Below are 21,077 nucleotides of genomic sequence, written 5' to 3' on the forward strand. Positions count from 1 at the left end.
ACTTAAGATGTGTAAAAAAGGTTGGGAATGCAATGAAGAGAAGTTGCTGGGAGTTCCCATGGGTCTAAGCTGTAGCTTTCACCTCAGCCCCCTGCTCTGCACCAGGGAAGCTGGACACTAGAGAAATGGCTCTCCTCTTCCCTAAAGGTGTCTGTCCACAAATAAATCATTTTCCCGTTTTGATTCAATGGCCATGGTCCTGTGTACGCTACGCAATGTTCTTCTTTGAGTGCTTGTTCATGTCAATTCCAATCAGGTGTGTGCGTGCGCACATGCACAGTAGCTGGAAGATTTTTCCCATAGCAGAATCCGTTGGGTTGGTCCAGGCGCCCCCTAGAGTTGCGCCTTCATGGCGCTCAATATAGAGCCCTGCCGACCCATCACCTCCTCAGTTCCTTCTTACCGCCAGTGACAGTGGCTGGAACTTCCTGTAGCCTTTGCTTTAGCAAGCGCTTTCAACTCCAGTTGTTTGTATATAGTTAGTTTATCCTTTTAGTTAGTGATTACAGTTGTTGGCGGAGTCTCCACCCACCTTCCAACTCCCTGGAGCTGTGGTATGCCATGGTCCCCAGTGTTTAAAAACTGTGTGGTCTGCGCAAAGCACATGCCAAAAAGCAATCCACACTCTCCGTGTTTACGGAGCCTAGGGGAGGTCACCAAAAGGATCGCTGTAAGATCTGCCGCGAGTTCTGCCCTAGAACTCTTAAAGAAAGGGAGCAGTGGCTTAAAGTAATCCTCATGGAGGCAGCTGTACACCCACATTCAGACCTGGGCTCAGGGGACCTGGCTCCTAACACTTCCTCGTTGACGTGGAACACCCCGGCTCTGTCATCGAGTTCGGTGCAGAGAAAGGACTTGTCCCGGGATGCTTGGCACTGGCATGGCACCTCCCAAGGCCCAGCAGGCACCAATCTCACTCGTCGTTGCCCCAGAAGGAAAAGCTGGATAGTTGGTCACCTCCGGCTAAATCTAAGGAAGTGAGACCCCAGGCAGGCCACAGCTCAGGATCCCCCAGGCGAGGCAGTTGAGTCTGTGCCCCCCACGTTCACTTATGTGCCAGCAGCTGCTGCTTCCTTCGACGCTGGAAGCTTTTGAAGTTGCTCGGGCTCTGCTGCACCTTACGGTGCCGTTCTCTCCCTCTAGGAGGGAGGAACCTCCTGCGCTGGCGATCCCATCCTGCCCCCAGGTGGAGTGGAGGGAAGCCTTCAATGATGTCCAGGCATTCTCCCTCTCCACATCCTTCGGCACCGGCCCACTCAGACAGAGAGCCTAGTCGCTCCCCAAACTCTCAACACTTGAGACACCGAAGCTTGGAGTCAGAGTCTGATTCCTACCACTCTTGGAGGAGTGGAAGCTGATGATCGAGGTTGGGGAGAGACAGGCAAGAGCCCCAGTCATGGCCACAACAGTGGCAGAATCCACCACAGGGGCCATTCTGGACCCCCTGGGACTTTCACCAAAGCCAGGAAGGGAACAGCACTGCTCTGCAGCTTCTTCAGTGGCCTCAACCACATTCGTCCTGCCGTCAACCACGCAGCTCGCCTTGGTGTCTGTCTACATGCCAACGCCATCAGCTGCAGCACCAGCACCGGCACCGGCAACTCTTTCAACCTCTGTGCCGGCACCAACAGCATTTTTGGCACCGATGACAACCTTGGCACCGAGAGCAGCACAGACAATGGCCCCTCCACCTTTGTTGGCTCAGGCAGCTGGTTCGGCACTGGCTCCACCGGCTGTACCACCAGTGTCTCCAGTGCCCATACCAACGCTGAGTTTGGCATTGACAGCCCCGACGCCGACGGGCGCTCCATCGGCATCGACATTCCCCCAAGAGTCGCAGGACCCCATGGGAGCTGATGGCAGGGAGCATCCTCTGCTTATAGGGGCTTCCTCCTCGTCATTTCCGGAAGAGGCATTGGCAGGCACAGCCAGCCATTGCCCCAGTGCTTGAGGACAACAGCTACAACAGTTGCTGCTCAGGGTCTGGGCATTAAGGCTGAGGAGGTGGTCGAGGAGGCTGATCCCATGGTGGATATCCTCGCCCCCTCAGGACCTTCTTGTATTGCCCTACCACTGATTAAAACTATTGTGGATACCATCAAGACCCTGTGGCAGACATCAGCTTCCTTGCTGCCCACTGCCAAGTGCAATGAGAGGCGTTATTTCATGCCCTCCAAGGACTACGAACATTTGTACTCCTACCCACCTCCCAACTCTCTTATCATGTATGTTGCTAATCAGTGTGAGTGGCAGGGTTTCCAGGAGCCCTCCCCTAAAAACAGGGAGGCTAAGTGACTTGACCTTACCAGGAGAAACGTCTACTCTGTAGGGGGTCTTCAGCTCCATATTTCGAACCAACAGGCCATTGTCAGCAGGTACTTTTATAACACCTGTGTGGCAATGGCCAGATTTGCAGAGCTCCTCCCTTCAGACTCCCTAGTCGAGTTCTTGGCCTTGGTGGAGGAGGGAAAGCTAGTCTCCCAGGCTTCCCTCCAGGCCATGTTGGATGGTGCTGATGCCAAGTATCAGGGGGTAGCCGTGTTAGTCTGTATCCACAAAAACAACAAGGAGTGCTGTGGCACCTTAAAGACTAACAGATTTATTTGGGCATAAGCTTTTGTGGGTAAAAAAAATCACTTCTTCTGATGCCACTAATAGGGTCATGGCTATTGGGGTGGCCATGAGAAGGGGCTCCTGGCCCCAAGTCTTGGTGCTCCCTTATGAGGTCCAACAGACCATTCAGAACCTCCCATTTGAGGGTATGGCTCTTTTCTCTGAAAAGACAGACAAGAGGCTGCATAGTCTGAAAGACTCACGAGCCACCCTCTGGTGTTTGGGCCGTCACACTCCTGCCACACTGTGGAAACACTTTAGGCCACAACCTCCTCTGAGGTTCTATTAGCAGAGTCGCCAGGATGGTTCTCGGAGGGGAACAGGAGTGGTTTGAGCATTGGCCTGCTAAACCCAGGGTTGTGAGTTCAATCCTTGAGGGGGCCATTTAGGGAACTGGGGCAAAAATCTGATGGTACTTGGTCCTGCTGTGAAGGCAGGGGACTGGACTTGATGACCTTTCAAGGCCCCTTCCAGTTCTGAGAGATAGGATAGGAGTGGCAGGAAAAGACAACACCCGTCCTCAGGCAAGGGCTCTGGCCAATCCAAACCACCTTCCAGACCCAAATCGGCCTTCTGAAGATGTGGTCGAGGACGGCGCACCAGAACAGAAACTAGATCTACCCTGCCTTACCTTTTCCTCCCGACTGTCCCCTTTCTACCATGCATGGTCCCGTATCGCTTCGGTCAGCTGGGTGCTCCACCCGATAGAGAGGGGATACTCCATCCAATTATGTGTCCCCCTGCCCTTCCACCCTCCTTCCCCGGACCCTTCTCACGAGCAGCTCCTTATCCAGGAGGTGCAGTCGCTCCCATCTCTAGGGGCAATGGAGGAGTTTCCTCAGGAGCACAGGGGTGAGGGCTTTTATTCCCGGTATTTCCTAATACCGAAAGCCAAAGCCTGCCTCAGGCCTATCTTGGACCTGCAATAACTCAACAAGTTGGTGAAGAAACTCAGGTTCTGCATGATCTCCTTGGCCTCCATCATCCCCTCACTGGATCCAGCAGAGTGGTATGCCGCCCTCGACTTGAAGGATGCATATTTTCATATTGCAATCACTCAGCCCCACAAGAAGTATCTCAGGTTTGTGGTCAACAGTACCCACCACCAATTTACCATCCTTCTAGTCGGCCTGTCAGCAGCATATTGAGTCTTCATCATGTGCATGTCAGTCACCGCCGCGTTCTTGCACAGGTACCAGGTACAGGTGTTTCCGTACCTTGACAACTGGCTGATCAGGGGCCGCTCCAGGACCCAAGTGGAAGCTCAGGTCAGATTCATCAGAACCACCTTCGCCAACCTAGGTCTCCTTCTAAACAAAGCAAAATCGACTCTGTCCCCCATCCAGTGGATAGCGTTCATAGAGGCAGTACTGGACTCAACCCAGTCCAGGGCATACCTGCCAGAAGCAAGGTTTCAGGCCCTGACTGATCTAATTCAAGGCCTCAGACAGTTTCCCACCACCACCACAGCGAGAAAGTGCCTGAAGCTTCTCAGACACACGGCTGCCTGTACCTATGTGGTGCAGCACGCCAGACTCAGGCTTCGACCTTTTCAGTCGTGGCTGGCGTCAGTGTATCGCCCAGCCCAGGACAGCTTGGACAGGGTCGTGACCCTGCCTCGCCCAGTCCTTGACTCCCACCTGTGGTGGCTCAACCCTCAGGAGATATGCTCGGGGTCCCCTTTGCCACTCTGCAGCCGTCTCTGTCGCTAGTGACGGATGCATCAGACTTGGGCTGGGGAGCACATCTGGGAGACCGCAGGACTCAAGGCCTCTGGTCTCAGGCAGACCTGGGTCTCCACATCAATGTCAGAGAACTTAGAGCGGTGCGCCTGGTGTGCCATACCTTCCGGGCACACTTAACGGGGCAATGTGTATCAGTCATGATGGACAATACAACAGCAATGTTCTACAGCAACAAATGGGGGTGTACGCTCCTCTCCCCTGTGCCAGGAAGCCCTCTTGCTGTGGGACTTCTGTGTAGAACATTCAGTATACCTGCAAGCGTCATACCTCCCTGGGGTGCAGAACGAGCTGGTGAACCACCTCAGCAGGTTGTTTCACAGCCACAAGTGGGTCCCTTTGCCTGGACATCGCAATTTCAATCTTCCAGAGGTGGTGCTTTCCCCAGATAGACCTGTTCACCACATGATACAACAGGAAGTGCCAGCATTTCTAGGTAATAAAGGTAATAATTGGAGACATACCAATCTCCTAGAACTGGAAGGGACCTCGAAAGGTCATCGAGTCCAGCCCGCTGCCTTCACTAGCAGGACCAATTTTTGCCCCAAATCCCTAAGTGGCCCCCTCAAGGATTGAACTCACAACACTGGGTTTAGCAGGCCAATGCTCAAACCACTGAGCTATCCCTCCCTCCCTTCTGCTGCTTCCAAAATCACAGGCTGGGCTCCAGCGTGGGTGCGTTCCTCCTCCACTGGGGAGGTTGTCTCCTATACGCCTTTCTGTCCATACCGCTGGTTCAAGATCCAGAGGGAACGAGCTCAGGTCATATTGATAGCACCAGCCTGGCCCCGTCAGCGCTGGTACACATCTCTCCTAGCCATGTCCGTGGAAGCCCGGATCACCCTGTCGCTCTTCCCGGACCTTCTGATACAAGATCATGGCCAACTTCAACATCTGAACCTTGAGTCACTTCACCTCATGGCATGGAAGCTCCATGGTTGAACCCAATGGAGCTTTCCTGTTCAGATCAGGTTAGACAAGTCCTCCTTGGCAGCAGAAAACCCTCTACAAGAGCCACATACCTTGCCAAGTGGGAGAGATTTTCAATCTGGTCGGCACTGCGCCATTCGTCCACGATGCTAGCCTCAGTGCCGCTTACTCTGGACTACCTCCTCCATCTGAAGCAGCATGGGCTTTCGTTGTCATCAATAAGAGTGCACTTAGCCACCATCTCGTCTTTTCACCCAGGTGTGGAGGGCCGCTCCGTGTTTGCTAACCCTATGGTCTACTGGTTTTTAAAAGGGCTCGACAGTCTATACCCTAACGTCCGTCAGCCTGTAATAACTCAACAAGTTGGTGAAGAAACTCAGGTTCTGCATGTCCCTGCCTGAGACCTCAACCTGGTCCTTTCTAAGCTCATGGGACCCTCCTTTGAACCGTTAGCGACATGCTTCCTGCTCTACCTCTCTTACAAGGTGGCGTTCCTGGTAGCAATAACCTCGGCCAGGAGGGCGTCTGAGCTCAGGGCCCTAATATCAGAGCCTCCTTACACTGTGTTCTGTAAGGACAAGGTTCAACTCAGGCCTCATTCTGCTTTCCTCCCGAAGGTTGTGTCACAATTTCACATCAACCAGGACCTCTTTCTCACGGTATTCTATCCTAAGCCACGTTCCAACAGCAGGGAGCAGAGACTCCGCTCTCTGGATGTTTGCAGGGCGCTAGCCTTTTACATCAAGAGAACGAAACTGTTCAGAAAATCAGTCCAGTTATTTGTGTCAGTGGCAAACCTAATGAAAGGACTGCCTGTGTTGTCACAATGCATTTCGTCATGGATAGCGTTCTGTATTTGTGAGTGCTACAACCTGGCAGGTGTTCCTGCACCTCTGATTGCTGTGCACTCCACCAGGGCTCTAGCTTCATCAACAGTGTTCCTCATTCAGGTTCTCACTCAGGAAATCTTCAGGGTCACGACATGGTCCTCCATCCACACTATGCGATTACCCAGCAGGCCACAGACTATGCGGCCTTCGGACGAGCAGTGCTCCAATCAGTGGAAAACTCCGACCCCACCACCTAAACTTGGGCTTGTGAGTCACCTGATTGGAATTGACATGAACAAGCACACGAAGAAAAAACGGTTACTCATCTTCTTGTAACGATTGTTCTTCGAGATGTGGTGTTCGTGTCCATTCCAATACCCACACTCCTACCTCTCCGTTGGAGTAGGCGGCAAGAAGGAACTGAGGGGTTGGCATGTTCGGCAGGGCTCTATATTGAGCGCCATGAGGGGGGCGCCCAGACTGACCTGATGGATGCTGCTATGGGAAAAATCTTCCGGCTACCGTGCACGTGCACACGCACACACCTGATTGGCATGGACATGAACAACACATCTCTGAGAAGGTGGGTAACTTTTTTTTTTTACCATGTTTGAGTACAGCTGTGAACATGTTGCAGTGTAGGTAAGGTAAGAGTTTGCTCAGGAACTGGGATAACCTGGTGGGGGTGGGCGGGCAAGTGATGCAGGTGACACCTGGAAAGTGTTGGCAGAGGTCTGTTGAGACTCTAGGACTGGAATCACATAGGGTAGTGCAGATCAAGAGTGAGGGATATTGGCAGAGCTATGGAGGGCCTGGACCCTTGGAGCTGGGACAGTAGGAGGTACTCCAGGGTTAGGATGAGAATCCACTAGTACAGCTGCCTGGGGAAATATATAGTGCACCTGCTTGTGCCTAACCCTAGGCCCTTGCTACCTTCTATTCCCTTTTCAGTCTCTAAAACCCAGTTCCCCCGGCTTCGGAAGGTGTAGAGAGAAAGAAGGGTTAATGCCTGTGGACGTATGTCTCTGGTCAGAAAGCCCAGTCCTGTCTAGCACCAGATTTCCTTAAACATATTTAATGGTCTTCAAATAATCCCCCTTTTTATCAATACCTGAAAAGGCCCCCTAACAGAGTGTGGTTAATCTGCTAATCCGATACATTCTGCAACCAATGAGATGAATTGATCTTCTCTCCAGGGTGTTATGACTGCTGGCCCAAGATGCATTGGCAGAGCTGTGTGGTGTGGGATCCTGTCTGTACTATGCCTGGCAATGTTCAGTGCCTTAAGTTTGTTGTTTTCATAAACACCAAAGTCCCCCAATGAACAAAATTTGGGATTTTTTTTTTATTGCATCTGGCTGTAGAAATCCACCCCTCAGTGTTGCAGTAGTGGCTTGCTGAGCTCACATCAGTAGAGCTTGGGGGAGAAGGTGAACGGGGGCCAGGAGCCCTGTTAAGGACTGGAGGAGGAGACATTAATTAAGTCAGAATGACCTTCAGGCTGCTCAGATGCATCACATTGCTTTAGAAGTGTAGACCAACAATTCCAGCCCTGGGCACCTAACGCTGCTGACTTCAGTGGGAGCTGTGTGTACTCAGAAGCTCTGAGAACTGGCATCTTTATTTGGGAGCTTAATAGGAGGCACCCCAGTGAGAAAACTGCAGTCTGCTGGCTTTGGTGCAAACGTGAGCTTGGCCAGTCACAGCGCTGAGAATGTATGTTCAACATGATAATTACAATAATTACTGACGTTGGCAGTAACCCCAGAGATTGTTCTGAAAACCAGCTTCCTCCTCACTATTCCTGTGTTTTGCTTTTTGCCATTCTCTTGGAAGATTGGTTAGTTCCATGATTTTCTGGTCAGTTTCCCTTTCTGGCTCTCCTGTCCTAGCCTAGTACTGCAATGGTTGGGTTACAAATGCTGCAGAAATCTTTAAATCCCAGTCATTCTTCCTAAAATGAAGGAAAAGAACCATGAATGTGGATTTGTTAATGGCAGGGTTGTTTAAACCCCTCCACCCAAACCTCCTCTCCTGCCCCCAACCAAACTGAAATCCCGTCTAAACTTCATGGCAATCGGTCCCCTTTGACATTTTGTACCGTAAGCAGTTGTTGCACTGCCTGATCCACTCTTTCCCACAGGGCACACACTGTTTTGTGGCCCACACTACAGCTGTTGGTAGTGTTCTTCCATCCTAGCAATTGTTTTTAATGGTGAAAGAGTGGGAGGAGGGAAGCGTCCCTGAGGGACTATTTAACTTCCACACCTGCCTTCATGTTTCTCCCCAGGCAGGTGACCGGAGCTTGGCACAACCTGTTTCTAACGTAATCACTAGGAAAGACGTTTGTAACAAGGTCTGACCCATGGGCAAACTTTAAAACAAACACAAACAAACTCCTGCATCCAATCAATAATTGGATCAATGGGTTATTTTTTTCCCTCTCAGGGAAGATTCTAGGGCTGTGTTGACTCGGTCTGTTGAGGTGGCTCTGCATATGTGGCTGTTTCCCAGAAGGCTGAAACTTTAGGGCCAGAATTTCAAATGCTTAGTGCCCACAATTGGGGCCAGGTTTGGGGTGCATGTCAGGTGCTAGGTTCTTGGGGAAAATCTGGTCCATAACATCCATTGCTGTATCCCATGTTTAACTGGTCCTGTCTTGGGCATATAAAAAACTTGAAGGTGGGCGAGAGCACTCGGTTTTGGAGATAGAGGGGTCCTTTCAGGGGGCTGGTGATAGGAAGAAGTGTGTGTGTGTGTGTATATTTGCTTGGGAGGGTTCCTGAGCTTTTGGGCAGCTTGTAGATTTGGATCTGGGCCTTGTTCTACTTTGAATCTACTTCTGCTCCTTAACTCTGTCCTCCTGATTCTGTAGGGCCAAGTAACATATTAGTGCAATGGCTGTTCAGCCAGTGACGCATTTGGCAAATCCCATGGCAAGTTGTGGGATAGTAGTATTTTCTACTATTTGACCATCCCTGGCAGTCATTGTGTCTCTTTTAAAGCGTATTAAATGGAAAGCTGATTGACAGCATGTTATAGTGAAATGCAGTGCCCCCGGGCTGGATGGGTGGCAGCATCCATCATAGCTAGTAAGTTTAGTCCTGTTACATCTTGGTAATAAACAGCTAGAAAAGATTCCCCCAGGTTCTGTAACCCAGCACACTTCCCAGACACCACGACTGTGTGTCTGAAAGGCAGGTCAAGTCCCACCTGTGCTGTGTTGTGGCTGATCCACTCCATGGTGCTACGTGTGACCAAGGTTGCTATCCTGGAGATCCCTTCTGGGGCCATAATCTCAATAAAAGTAGAACCCCCGGGCCCCGTGACCTGATCCCCGGCCCTGCTGCTTTTTTAGTTTCACTGTATATGACCCCAGCCAAATTGTTGGGGGAGACACATTCACCTGGAGATCGCTGGAAGCAAAATCTGGGTCTTCGCTAAGCCGCGATTAGCCTTCACTATTGAAGAAATGGGCACCTGCTGACTGGCCTTCAGTGCTTTGTGGTCATGTGCTCTCTGTTTTTATCCTGGAGTGTCGGGTTAGCCAAGGGCAGGGCATGGTCTTGTGACGGTCCCTCTCTGTGAATTCTGGTCAGGGTGGTTTTTTGTTTTAACCTCGAGATTAAACTTGTTTAAAATGAGACTGGAGAAAAAGTCACCTTAGGAGCAAGGAGGGGTTCATTCCAAAACGCAGGCCCAACCCAGGCTGCAAGCATAACTGCTCCGAGTCCTCTTGACCGGCATGGGCTGGGGAGGAATTGTCTGGCCCCTGGCAGAGCCCTATGACAAACTAATGCAGGGTGTTTAGAAAGGAAACATGGGCTTGTGGTGAGGAACTGGGCTGGGACTCAGGAGATTTGTATTCAGTTTCCAGCTCCACTGGAAACCCTGTCTGACCTCAGGCAAGTTGCTGAATCTCTGTGTGCCTGTTGTGCCTTCGGTAGAATGGGTTTTGTAACACAGGGGGTTGTGAAGGTAAATCCCCTGATATTTATGAGGCTCAGACACTACAGTCGGGGAGCTGTATGAGTCCCTAAAGAGAGAGAGAGGACCCGACAGAGTGTGTGGGAATTCAGTCAGGTGCAATGTACATAATATAAGACTTGCCTCCATAATCTATGTACACATTGGTTGGGGAAATCCTGCAGCCACCAGCCATGCCTGAGTGTGGTGTGCTGAGGTGGTAGCTAGCATGGCTCTGGCTGCAGCCCCACCCCGGTAGGGCCTCAGTCACCTTTCTAACCAGGTTCTGATGTCCAAGGCTGATTCTGTGTAGTTTACAGGTCTTGGCAGCCAGGAGACAGAATACCCCAGATACCCCATCCTCCACCCCCGTTTTGGTGAATGGAACCCCCATGTACTCACTGCCTGCACCCATTGTCTGGGTGGGCCCTTGTGAGGGCTTGGGGACAGTGCGGGGGGGGGGAGTATAGGGCTCTCTCAGAAGTATCCAGGGAATGCTCAAAATGAACAGTGGCTGGGTACCTGCCAGCCACAATAGTGTAGTTTCAGCAGGAGGGAAAGTGATACAAAGAAGGCCTCAGCCTGGGTCTCTGGTTTCTACCATGCCTCCCCTTGACACCAGAGAATGCAGCATGGCAAGAGTTACACATTCCCCATGGGCCTCTTCTGCACACAGACAGACATGCTTATGTGGGCACATTCACGTCCACACACGCTGGTGTGGGCACGCTGACACATGCACATTCATGTGCATGCAAATGCAGACTCCCACTGGCATGGGCATGCTTGTGCAGGTTCACACAGATATGCTCAAGCAGGCATTCCCATGCATACAGACTCCCGCTGACATGGGTACACTTGCTCACTCACGCACTTGCGGTCTTGGTCACATGCACATGGATGCAAGCTCACGCTGGCGCAGGCATAAACACACTGACACACTCATGCACACACATAGGCAGGCAGCAGAGCTAAGCTAGCTCGAGTCTATTTTTGGGAGGACTCCTAAGAGTTTGGAACGTATTTCAGATGTTACAATCTTAGAGGGGGGATCGCAAGAACAGATGGCTGGAGGGTTCAGAGCAGCAGCCCTGCTGGGAACTGATATTTATAGGTGGATTTAACCCTTGTGTGGTCTTTGGAACACCTTTAAAGGCACAGGCACAGAATCTCTGTTCCAGAAGTGAGCTGCGAGGACCCACATAACAGAACCAAATCCAAATATGTGTGGTCCTTTCCCTTCTGTCTCTGCGAGTCACACTGCCATCCAGATCAATTAGTGATCCAGCTTGGAAATCCAGGGTAACATGCTCCTCCTGATTCCTTGAGTGTGGGGACGTGACTGTCTCTGCACTGTCAGCCTGGGCTGTTGGCTTAGCTGTGCTCATTTTTCCATTTGTCTTGTTTAAATTGGGGCCGGTCTTTCTCTTCTGAGCTGCCTCCAGGTGCTAGGGCTATGAGTGCTCAGATGAGCCTACAGTTGCTGGATTAGCAGGACTAGAGATATCCAAACAACGGCAGGGCTAGCTTCCTTGCCCTATTTATGCCAATGGCCACCCAGACGCTTGCCTTGTCTGCTGAGGGGGGAGACATTGCAGCCTAGAGAAACATTTGCTCCTGGGCAGATTCCCCTGTGAAGGTGCTTGAGCCTCTCCATCAAAAAATCCTTATATCTGACCCCTTCAGTGCCCGTGCCTGATGTTTTAGATGAAGAACATACTAAGTTAGTTGAGCAAAGCTGGTCATGGAGCATGGAATACAACCTGTCAGTGCTTTGCCAATGGCTGCAGACTCATCCCTAACCCTTCCCCTAAGAGCAGTGAGCTCCCTAATTGGGACCCGAAGTTATACTGTACTCTTTATCTTGTATAGTGCATCTTACACAGTATCCCAAAGGGCTTTGCTGAGATGAGTAACTTCAGAGGAAGAGAGCAATTAAGAGGCAAACGAGGAAAGTGATGTCTTCACCTGAGACTTGGCGTGACACAGGAGCTGCTGTAGAGAAGGCTCATGGACCCACAGGTGAAAAGCAGGGTGGGGAGGCAGGGATGTAAGATGCTGGGCAAATCCACTTAGGCCGCTAAACATAAGAAATCGAATTATCAACTTTGGTCTGGAAATGAATGGGAAGCCAGCAGAGCTCCTGAGCCAGAGCAGGAGGCTGATACCCAAAGGGGTCTCTGAGCTAGTCCGAGTGAAGGGGCAGTGGAGACACTGGCCACACTTGCAAGGTTCGTGTTGTCAGATTAGTGGGTAGCACTGGACTGTAGCTGCAGATGGGAGAGAGCCTGGTCACTTAGCCTGTGTGGGAGATGGAGGGGGGAGGCCCAGGCTGGAGGTGGAGACGGACATGCATCACAATGTCTAGCTACCCATTAATCCACTAGGCTTTCTACTGCACTGTAGCCAGCATGGTGTGTACCAGTGCCTGTTCCTAGCAGGTTGGGATCCTGGGGTGTTAATATCTGTACTCTGACTCATACAGGGCTGTGGTTGTGTCTCCTGTCTGCACTGCAGGAAACATCCAGAGTGACTCGGGGAGGCCAAACCCAGCACATTTCAGTGATATGGACCAATGCAGGGTCTGGGAATCAGGACTCCTGGGTTCTTTTCCTAGCTCAGCTGCTGACTCACTCTGTAACCATGGGCAAGTCACTTCCCCTTTCTGTGCGTCCATCTGAAACCTGGGGATGTGCTTTTCTGCCCTCGCTGAAGGGGTTGAGAGGCTAGGTTAATGTTGGTTAAGGGCTTGGCCATGCAGGGGACAGAGTGCCATTAACACCTAAAATCCTCCCTCACCCCAGAGGAGACTTTCCACCATATGAACTTAAAGGGCAGCAGCTGCTCCCTGGACCCTGCTCTGCTGCTTTTCTTTCCTGTCTGAGGTTGAGATTTGTGGCCTTGGAGCTTGCATGTGTGCTGTTTGGCAATTCCCAGCACTTCCCTGGAGCCTTGGCTGGGCTGCAGGAAGCTCTAGTGTACTTCAGGCAACAAGGTTGTGGTTTCTAAGGCCTGGCTTGTCCCCTCTCATTGTCCCCATCTTTCTGCCATCTCAATCTTTCTTCTCCTCCCTCTTTTCCAGTTCAGAAGCAGTAATACATTTTACTGACATCTCCCCTACTAAGCGCCTGGTAATTGCTGCTGTGTGCCCCTCACTGTTTAACATGATGATTGTCTCCTCTTCCACGCACACCCCCTCCAACCTCTGCTGCTTTATCTTTCTCCTAATTATGCAGTAGATCCTATACTGGCCAAGGTGGGAGCCAAATGTTCTCTTACAGTTGTGCCCTGCTGGCAGCATAGAGTTGGGGAGAGGGGGCGCGAGAGGTTGTTTGTTTTGTTTTGTTTTGTTTTGTTTTGTTTTTGGCTTCTGTGGCCAACCACCTTTGCCCCACGTTTGGAATCCTGCCTTGGAATATGTCTGTGGGGTGAAGGGAGAGCCTTGTATCTCCTGCTACCAGTCCCCCTGACTTCAGAATAGCTCGTTCTGTTGCTAGCCATGCTCTGCAGCTAGCATGCAACGGCTTAGAAAGCATAGCAAGGAACCATCCTGCTGCCCTCTAGAAGCTTTGAATGCATCTGTCTCTATTCGGATGTGGCACTGGCTCCTGTAATAAATGATCGTTGAGGCAGTAGAAGCCAGGTTGTTCAGCGGCATGATTCCTCTTCTCGGGATGGCTCGGTGACCTTCGGCAGCGGATTGCTGTGTCCTGTGTGGCTCTGACCACATCTAGATCTGTGTGCAGGGCCGGGGAGATGTACTCACTCTCTTCCTGTACCTGACCAGGGAGGAGGAGAGTGCATGGCAGGAGCAATACACCCATTTGGTAACTCCCAGTGCCAGAAATCTGCCCACACTTGCCTGCCCTCCCACAATAGCCCAATTGTTCGTGCCAAAAGCAAGGAGACTTCCTGCAGTTCCCTGGGCATTGTTAACCCTCTGGTTACCAGCTGCAGAACCAGCAGGGTGCTCCTGGGCAAGTGCAGAGTGGAAGGTGTAGGGGGCAAATGGGGAGAGCGTCTGTTGCCCCTTGGGCTAGTGGTGCAGCTTGGGAAGCAGGAGCCCCAATTCTAGTGCTTCCCCACAAACTTCTGTTGGTTGTTCCCATTTCAGAAGATGGGTAGCAGATGCCTTTGTTGAAAATGTCATCCTAGCATCCCCCAAGGAGAGCTGTATCTGAGGGGATGTAAGCAGGGAGAAAGGGGTCCAGGTGAGCTCCTACAGCCTCTCCCCAAACAAGAGCAGGGGGAGAGTATTCTGCATATTTCTAGGGTGCTGCTTCCTGTGGTATCTAGCCAAGGTGACTTGCTACTCTGGGGGCAGACCCAGCCTGCACCTCTGCACACACAGAAGGATCCAGGCCATCCATCCCCTGTTACTCTGGCACTGTGTCCGGGACAGGAAGTGCCTCTGGGTGTGGGGAGATATATTTGGGATGTTGGGGAGCTAATTCCAGTGGCTTAGATATTGGCATGGAAACCATTTAAAGCAATCCCAGCTCGATCAAAGTGCCCTCTTCCTTCCTGTGCTGTAATGTGATCGTGAGCCCAGGAGCTGCTCTTGGGCTTCTCTGGTTTCTGACTTGTGTGGCTTTAAAGACAGCCCTGAAAGGAACAGACATGCTTCACCAATGCACTCACACAGCCTGGATACAGGCTAGCTGTCTGGAGCGGGACATGGATAGAAACAGCATCGTGTGTGAGAGAGAGAGAGAGAGAGAGAGGAGTATGATGGGTAGGGAATGTAAGGCAGTGCTGCTGAGTAGTGGGCTGTGGGAACTCAGAATCCTGGGTTTTGTTCCCTGCTATGGCTCATATGCTATGGCTGTGTCTACGCTAGCCATCTTCCCACTACCAGAGACCACCTGCAGGGGTCAAGACGGGATCCCTCCCATAATGTGTTCTGGGTTTTGTTTTCATTTTTTAATCTCCTTATGCATAAGCATCCGGGATGTCTGTGGCATGGAGTTAGAATATAGGAGGGGTGGGCACCGAGCATTCTCTGTCTCAGGTGCTTGGCTGGCAGGTTCTTGCTCACATGCACATGATCTACCCAATTGCCATATGTGGGGTTGGGAGGGAATTTTCCCCTAGGCCAGGTTGGCAGGGACCTTGTTGAGGGGTTTTTCAGCTTCCTCTTCACTGTGTGGGTGTAGGTCACTTACTAGGATTATCTGGGTGTATCTCAATCATGTCCCTGCCATCGTGGGGGCCTCCTGCACCGGTGCACTTCAGTCCCTCCTATTTGCTGCCTGTGGCATGTAATAGTCTAGTTTCTTGAGGGCTGTAATACCTTGGTCTCATTTCAGTTGTTGGGTTCAGTGTGCCGGTGCTGGGTGGTGCTGGTGGCCTGTGACGTACAGGAGGTCAGACTAGATGATCTGGTGGTCCCTTCTGACTCTTTATGTCTCAGGGAGGAAGGGTTGATGCTGGCACCCCCCCCACACACGTGTTCTGTGCCTCAGCATTACCATCTGTAAAATGAGGTTCATTCCCTGGCCTGTCCTTTGGGGTTGTGTCCCTGGCGGGAAGGGGTGAGGGGGGGCTGCTCGAGGTGTTGCTGTTGTGTGTGTTAGCACAGGATTTACTATTTTTTTTTTCTCCCATGCATGTTGATATATTGTGACTCCTCTGTGAAGACTCTGTAGCTAAGGGTCTGGCTGAGTTTCAATTATAAACATTATAAATCCATTCAGAGTTGAAGCTTGGCACAAACTCTCAGGCCCAGAGGTGACTATTTTCCCCCTTCCAACTGCAGAGACTCAGCCCACCTGAGGTGGGGGCTCAAGCTGCAGTCATCTCTTTGGAACACCCTGCTACCCTCAAGTCTGCATAGACCCAATCTCTGTCCTTGCTCACTCAACGCCGACCTGTGATGTGGTTCAACAGGACTTCTCTGAGGATCACATGAAGGCAGAGCCCTGTGGAATTGCCACAGCATTCCTTCTGTTACAGAATTATGCTTCAGAATGGTGAGGGTTGGGGTGAAGAAAGGGAGGAGGTGCTGCACTAGTTGTTCCAGAATCCTGGGGGGAGTCTCTCCAGCTCCGAGTTGTTTATTTCACAGTGACTGTCAGTAAGCTGCCATCCCAGTGCCAGATGCCCCAATTCCCACTATGGACCTACCAAACAATGTCTAGCTTCCTACCCCACACGTTTTCAGTACAGTAACAGGTCACTATGAAAATCAGTCACATGTTGAATACAGAATGTATTAGGCAGAGTAAAATAAATGGAAATGACCATCCTAGTGATCAGCCCCAACCTTTCTCTGAGTGTGGTTAACTCCCAGAGTTACTGCACTAAACATAACTGAAGCTGCCACAGAATTTTTGTCTGGCTGCACCATAGCTGCAGAATCCAAGCACCTGACCACAGAACACGGCCTGTTGGCTACAGGAGCCACTGCATACCTTGAAATGGGCCCCCAATGGGCGCTAAACACTCGGGGCTAGGGGCTCTGTGGTTGGAAAGCCAAGGGGTATCTGCATGCAGCCTGCTGCCTGTCTGCTGGATCGTGACAATCCTGCCTGCAATCCCTACCCACAGAGGAATGATCTGTGATCCTAATGGCTCTTTCCGTTCTGTGACCTGGCTGAAGTGGTGACACTGAAACAGCAATAACTCTTGTTGTTTGGAGCACCTTGCTTCCTGCCTGTGCGGTCCAGACACTCCAGTATCACCTGCTCTCTCCGGTCCTTTCTTCTCTTTATGAGGTGAGTGTGCAGGTAGCTTCTGTCAAGCTGACTGACTCAGCATCCCCACCTGCATCACCCACTAACTCCCAGGACTGGGCTGCTGTGCTGCTCCTGAGGGATTGGCTTAGTGATATCACCCACCCACCCACCAGTGAAGGACTGGAAATGGCTTAAGAATACTCATACCTACGGTTGCCAACCCTCCAGTATTATCCTAGAGGATACAGGAATTAAAGATTAATCTTTAATTAGAGATTGTTGTGGGATGAAACCTCCAGGAATACATCCAACCAAACTTGGCAACCGTACTCATATCCCCAAGAAACACTCTCTCTCTCTCTCTCTCTCTCTCTCACCTCCTTGCCAGCTTTGTGGATGTTATAAATTAACAAGGCATCTTTCCCTTCTGTGCAGAAGGAGTCTCTGTAGGCAGCACTAGGAAAAGTTGTTTGTTGGGCCTGCCCCTAAAAAGTAAGCTGTTGTGTGGCAGCACTGTGCTGCTGTTAAATTTCTGCCATGCCTCACCCGAGCGGGGCTGCGTTTCAGTGCTGGGGGAGCGATTCCTGTCCTTAGTCTGCTGTACCTCGTAGGGTGATTGGAGAATTAGGAAAATAGGGTACCTAAAGGGCTTGGAGACACTGGTCTTATGTGCTATAGAAAAGCAGAATAACCTGAGACTTGGGCTAGTGCTGTGGAGTGTGTCTCACTTATGTGCGCCCACCAGAATGGGAAAGCCTGAGAAACTTCATGTGAAGGTAGGAGGAAGGCTTCTGGGACAGGAAGCACAGGGGGGGCTGGTGGAGCTGATGCCCTTTCAGGATGCTAGGTGGGAAAACCCCTAGTGGTGTCCAAACCCTGCACAGCAGTGCAAAACCCAAACTCTGATACAGTGATGGAGGGGGGGAATGCTCTGTGCCTGCTCATCCCACTCTGGGCTTTTCTTTCCCCTTCCCCTGTCTCCCCCACCCCCAATCCAGAGGCTCCTGTGCTGAAGTTTCGACACCCTCAGACTGTCCCAGCTCCTTCCGCTCTGGCGATCTCTTACAGGCAGCTGCCACTGCTTTGCTAGCAGGATTCTAGCTGCCTGCTCTGACGCTGCACTGTAAAAGGTGAAAGGTCGCCCACGGTGGAATTTCCTGCCAAGCAGATGTGTGGCTATTTCCCCTTTAACCTTAAACCCCAATGCGCCTTAGTCATGATTGCATGCAAATAAGAGCAAACGGGGGTGTGGGGAGCTGCTGGGAAAAGGAAGCGACCTCAGTCAAGGTTTAAATATAGAGCCAAAGCTTTTCGCTGCATGCCGGGCCTGTTATTTATAATCTTGGAGGAGTATTTGGTGGCTTCTCATGTCTCATCTGAAGCCCAGGCTTATACAAGGCAGCACAGTTAGAAAGTGTGCAGAGTGAGAGCAGTATAGGGCAACCACCCCTGCACTCCCAGCTGTCTCCATCATTTCCCTGCATGCCAGTGCCTCCCGTTGGTGACAGTGTTATACAGATGTACGGCTCTATGATTTAAGCTGCTCACTAGGGTATAAGTGGTCCAGCCCAAGTCCCCTGACGCTACTCAGAGATGATCATGCCCTTTATGCAAAGCTGTTGGGGCTCAGAGTGGGCCATCAGGTCAGAGTAGGGGAACCTCAATCTTTCCCAATCAGGAGCACTTCAGAGGCTACCCAGGAAAGTTAGGGCTGCTGCTGATGCGTGTGGTATGTAGAGAAGGGCCAGAGCACACTTAAGTAATTCAAATTCCCCCTGCCCTTGGGTAAAAATTAGTCTTGTTCATTGCCCTGTAAGGCTCCACAGAGCCAAACCTTTGCTGGTCCCTATTAAAGCAGAATGAACGCAGCAGCTACCCTGCTCTTTGATATGGAGATGTGGACTGTGTGGACTACAGGTCCCAGCATGCAACATGCCTAGTTTACCTGGATCTAGCCAGAGCATTGCACGATGGGAGTTGTAGTCCACATGGGCTGCACCCCTGTTCAAAGCAGGAGGTGATGGTAGTTTGTATGGCTTAGAGTCTTTGTTTCTGGGAGGATTTTATGCAGATTGTTGAGGAGCCTTCAGCTGCTCTAGGATGGGGGAGTGCCTTGAGATTTCCCTGGCAGTTCATAGCAGAATTTTCCATGCACTGTTTATCTGAGTTGGCATCAGCTGGGTTCCTGCCAGTGGTGCATAAGGGCTACATGGCTCTACTCGCCCATGCCATCTGCAGCACTTGTTGTAACTGCTCCCTGGAATGCTGCTGTTCCCAGATTCAGGACTTGGGGCCAAGGGAAAGGGTCCAAATTGCAGGTAAAACCATTGCTGTGTGGTGTCAGGGTTGTCTGCCTTGCTGGAGGTGAGTGAGTTTGCCAGTTCTCAGTCCCAGCTGTTGTAAGGCCTGGGAGTTTAGCTGAATCCCCTGGGCAACGGTGACACCTAGTGGCACAAGATCATAGTCCACGGGCCAGGTTTAGAGACAGACTACTCGCCAAGACACCACTAAAAGTCTCCTCCTTGCAATCTCTGTCGTGCTGAGGTTGGGTTGAGCTGGCTGACAGCTCCTCCATGTTGGGAGCTGAAGAAGAATTCCCTCAATTTGCTCCAAGTTTCTGGAGTGGCCTGTGGGTTTAATCCCAAGAGGCATTGACCATCCTCACACGGGCAGATCCAATGAGACAGAGTAGGCAACTCTGTGTGAGGGCCTCGCTGGCGTGGAATGTACCTTGGGTGCAGACAGGGAGTGTGAGTGGCCTGTCGGATCCCCTGGGCACAAGGTTCCCGATGGAACTGTATGCCACACCTGCGAAGGGAGAGTTTAGTCAAAGGGCAGGAGCCCCCTGGGCTTTTTTGCTTGCTGAGGTGTAAGTGGCCTGGCCTGCATTCCCTGACACTGTAATGTCCCATGGGTGAGCCCTGAGAAAACGGAGCTTAGTAGCCTGCTCTGAGGCTGCTGACCCTTGGGAGGTGGGACTGTTGTGTGAGAGACTGACCTTAGCGTTAGAGCAGGGAGGGGCTCAGGGAAGGAAGTCTGGGTATTACAGGCCAGGCACTGACTTATCCCGTTCTCTTCTGTCCGAAGGGGCTGATAGCTGCTTCCCTCATGAGTGCAGCCCCTTAAGACTCTCTGCTGAAAAGAAGCTACAAAAATGTAAAGTGTAATTGTTCCCTTCCCCTCTTGGGGCTGAGAGAAGTGATGTATGTGCCCTTTAAGAGTTGTCTGCCCTGTGTGGGAGCCCTGCCCCAGGCACACTGGGCTGGAGGCTAGGTGCTGGGAGCTCTGCATTTGATGTTACTAGGTAATACCTGAACTAGTCTGTATCCCCTGCCCCCAGGAGATGAGGCTGAGTCTCAGGTGAGTCACTGGCACTTGCATATGACAATCCCTTCCTGAACCCCTTTGATTCTCAGGTAATGGAGTGAGAGCAGCTAGCAGTGCCCTAGGCCCAGTGAAGCCCTCTGTGCCCAGGGGCCAGGCTGCCTGCAGGAGAGGGGTGTGGAGAGGAGGAACAGTTAGAAGGAGACACTGAGGAAGCAAGTTCACTTATAAAGCAGCTGACCACTCCACTGGCGGCTGCTGCTGCTAGTGATTCAGTCAGAGCTGCCTCTAGGAGAAACTAGAGAGACCAGGTGGGTGAGGTAATATCTTTTATTGGGCCAACTTCTGTTGGTGAGAGAGACAAGCTTTCGAGCTTACACCAAGCTCTTTTTCAGGTCTGGGAAACAAGAGTGTCATAGCAAATTACAAAGTGGAACAGATTGTTTAGCGTAATAGTTAACACATATTTCAAGGGACCATTCAAGGTGAAGTGTCTGTACACTGGTTCCTCCCGACCTCCCAAATCAGGTGAGCAGCCTGAGCTAAAATAGCATTAACCCTTGAGCTGCTGGTACGAAGAGATAGCTGTGGTGCTTGTGGCATGGACTGTTGGTGTTGTATTGTACGGAGGCCTGCTGTCTGAAATACCCAGGGATTCCTTTGGAAAGCCACATGGGTATGTAGGGCCTGCATGGCATGGTGCCAGGTACCGATTGTTTTAGTTCAGCCTTTGGCCTGGGGAGTGAAGTACTGGGAGGAGCGCCTCTTGAATGGGGAGCCAGGTGTGATCTTGGGGGGAGGGGGAAATTGGGGGCTGGGTACCATGTGTGAATTGGGGAGGGGATGGATTTGCTGAGGGAAGGAGCCCTCAGGGATGACGGGGAGCCCAGCACTCCCTTCTCATGCAGTGCAGACACCTGCTGGGCACTACAGGCCAGCACTGTCTTGGCAACACATGGCCTGGCCCAACCTTGAGCAGCTGGACTGGGAGGGCC

The 21,077-nt window shown here is 51.5% G+C and overlaps 1 protein-coding gene across 10 annotated transcripts in view; it reads left to right on the forward strand.

Annotated features, from left to right (window-relative positions):
- The window catches only part of BCL9L (BCL9 like), a 130,875-nt gene that overhangs the window by 74,618 nt on the left and 35,180 nt on the right, over positions 1–21,077 (forward strand). For 8 of the 10 annotated variants that reach the window (XM_039496454.1, XM_039496448.1, XM_039496455.1 and 5 more), the window contains one exon: positions 11,954–12,103. The exons of the other annotated variants lie outside the window; for them this stretch is intronic. The gene's annotated coding sequence lies outside the window, so the exon portion shown is untranslated. The remainder of the gene's footprint in view (positions 1–11,953; positions 12,104–21,077) is intronic. 10 annotated transcript variants of the gene reach the window in all.

Source organism: Mauremys reevesii, linkage group 12 (assembly GCF_016161935.1).
Source record: "Mauremys reevesii isolate NIE-2019 linkage group 12, ASM1616193v1, whole genome shotgun sequence".
NCBI lineage: Eukaryota > Metazoa > Chordata > Testudines > Geoemydidae > Mauremys > Mauremys reevesii.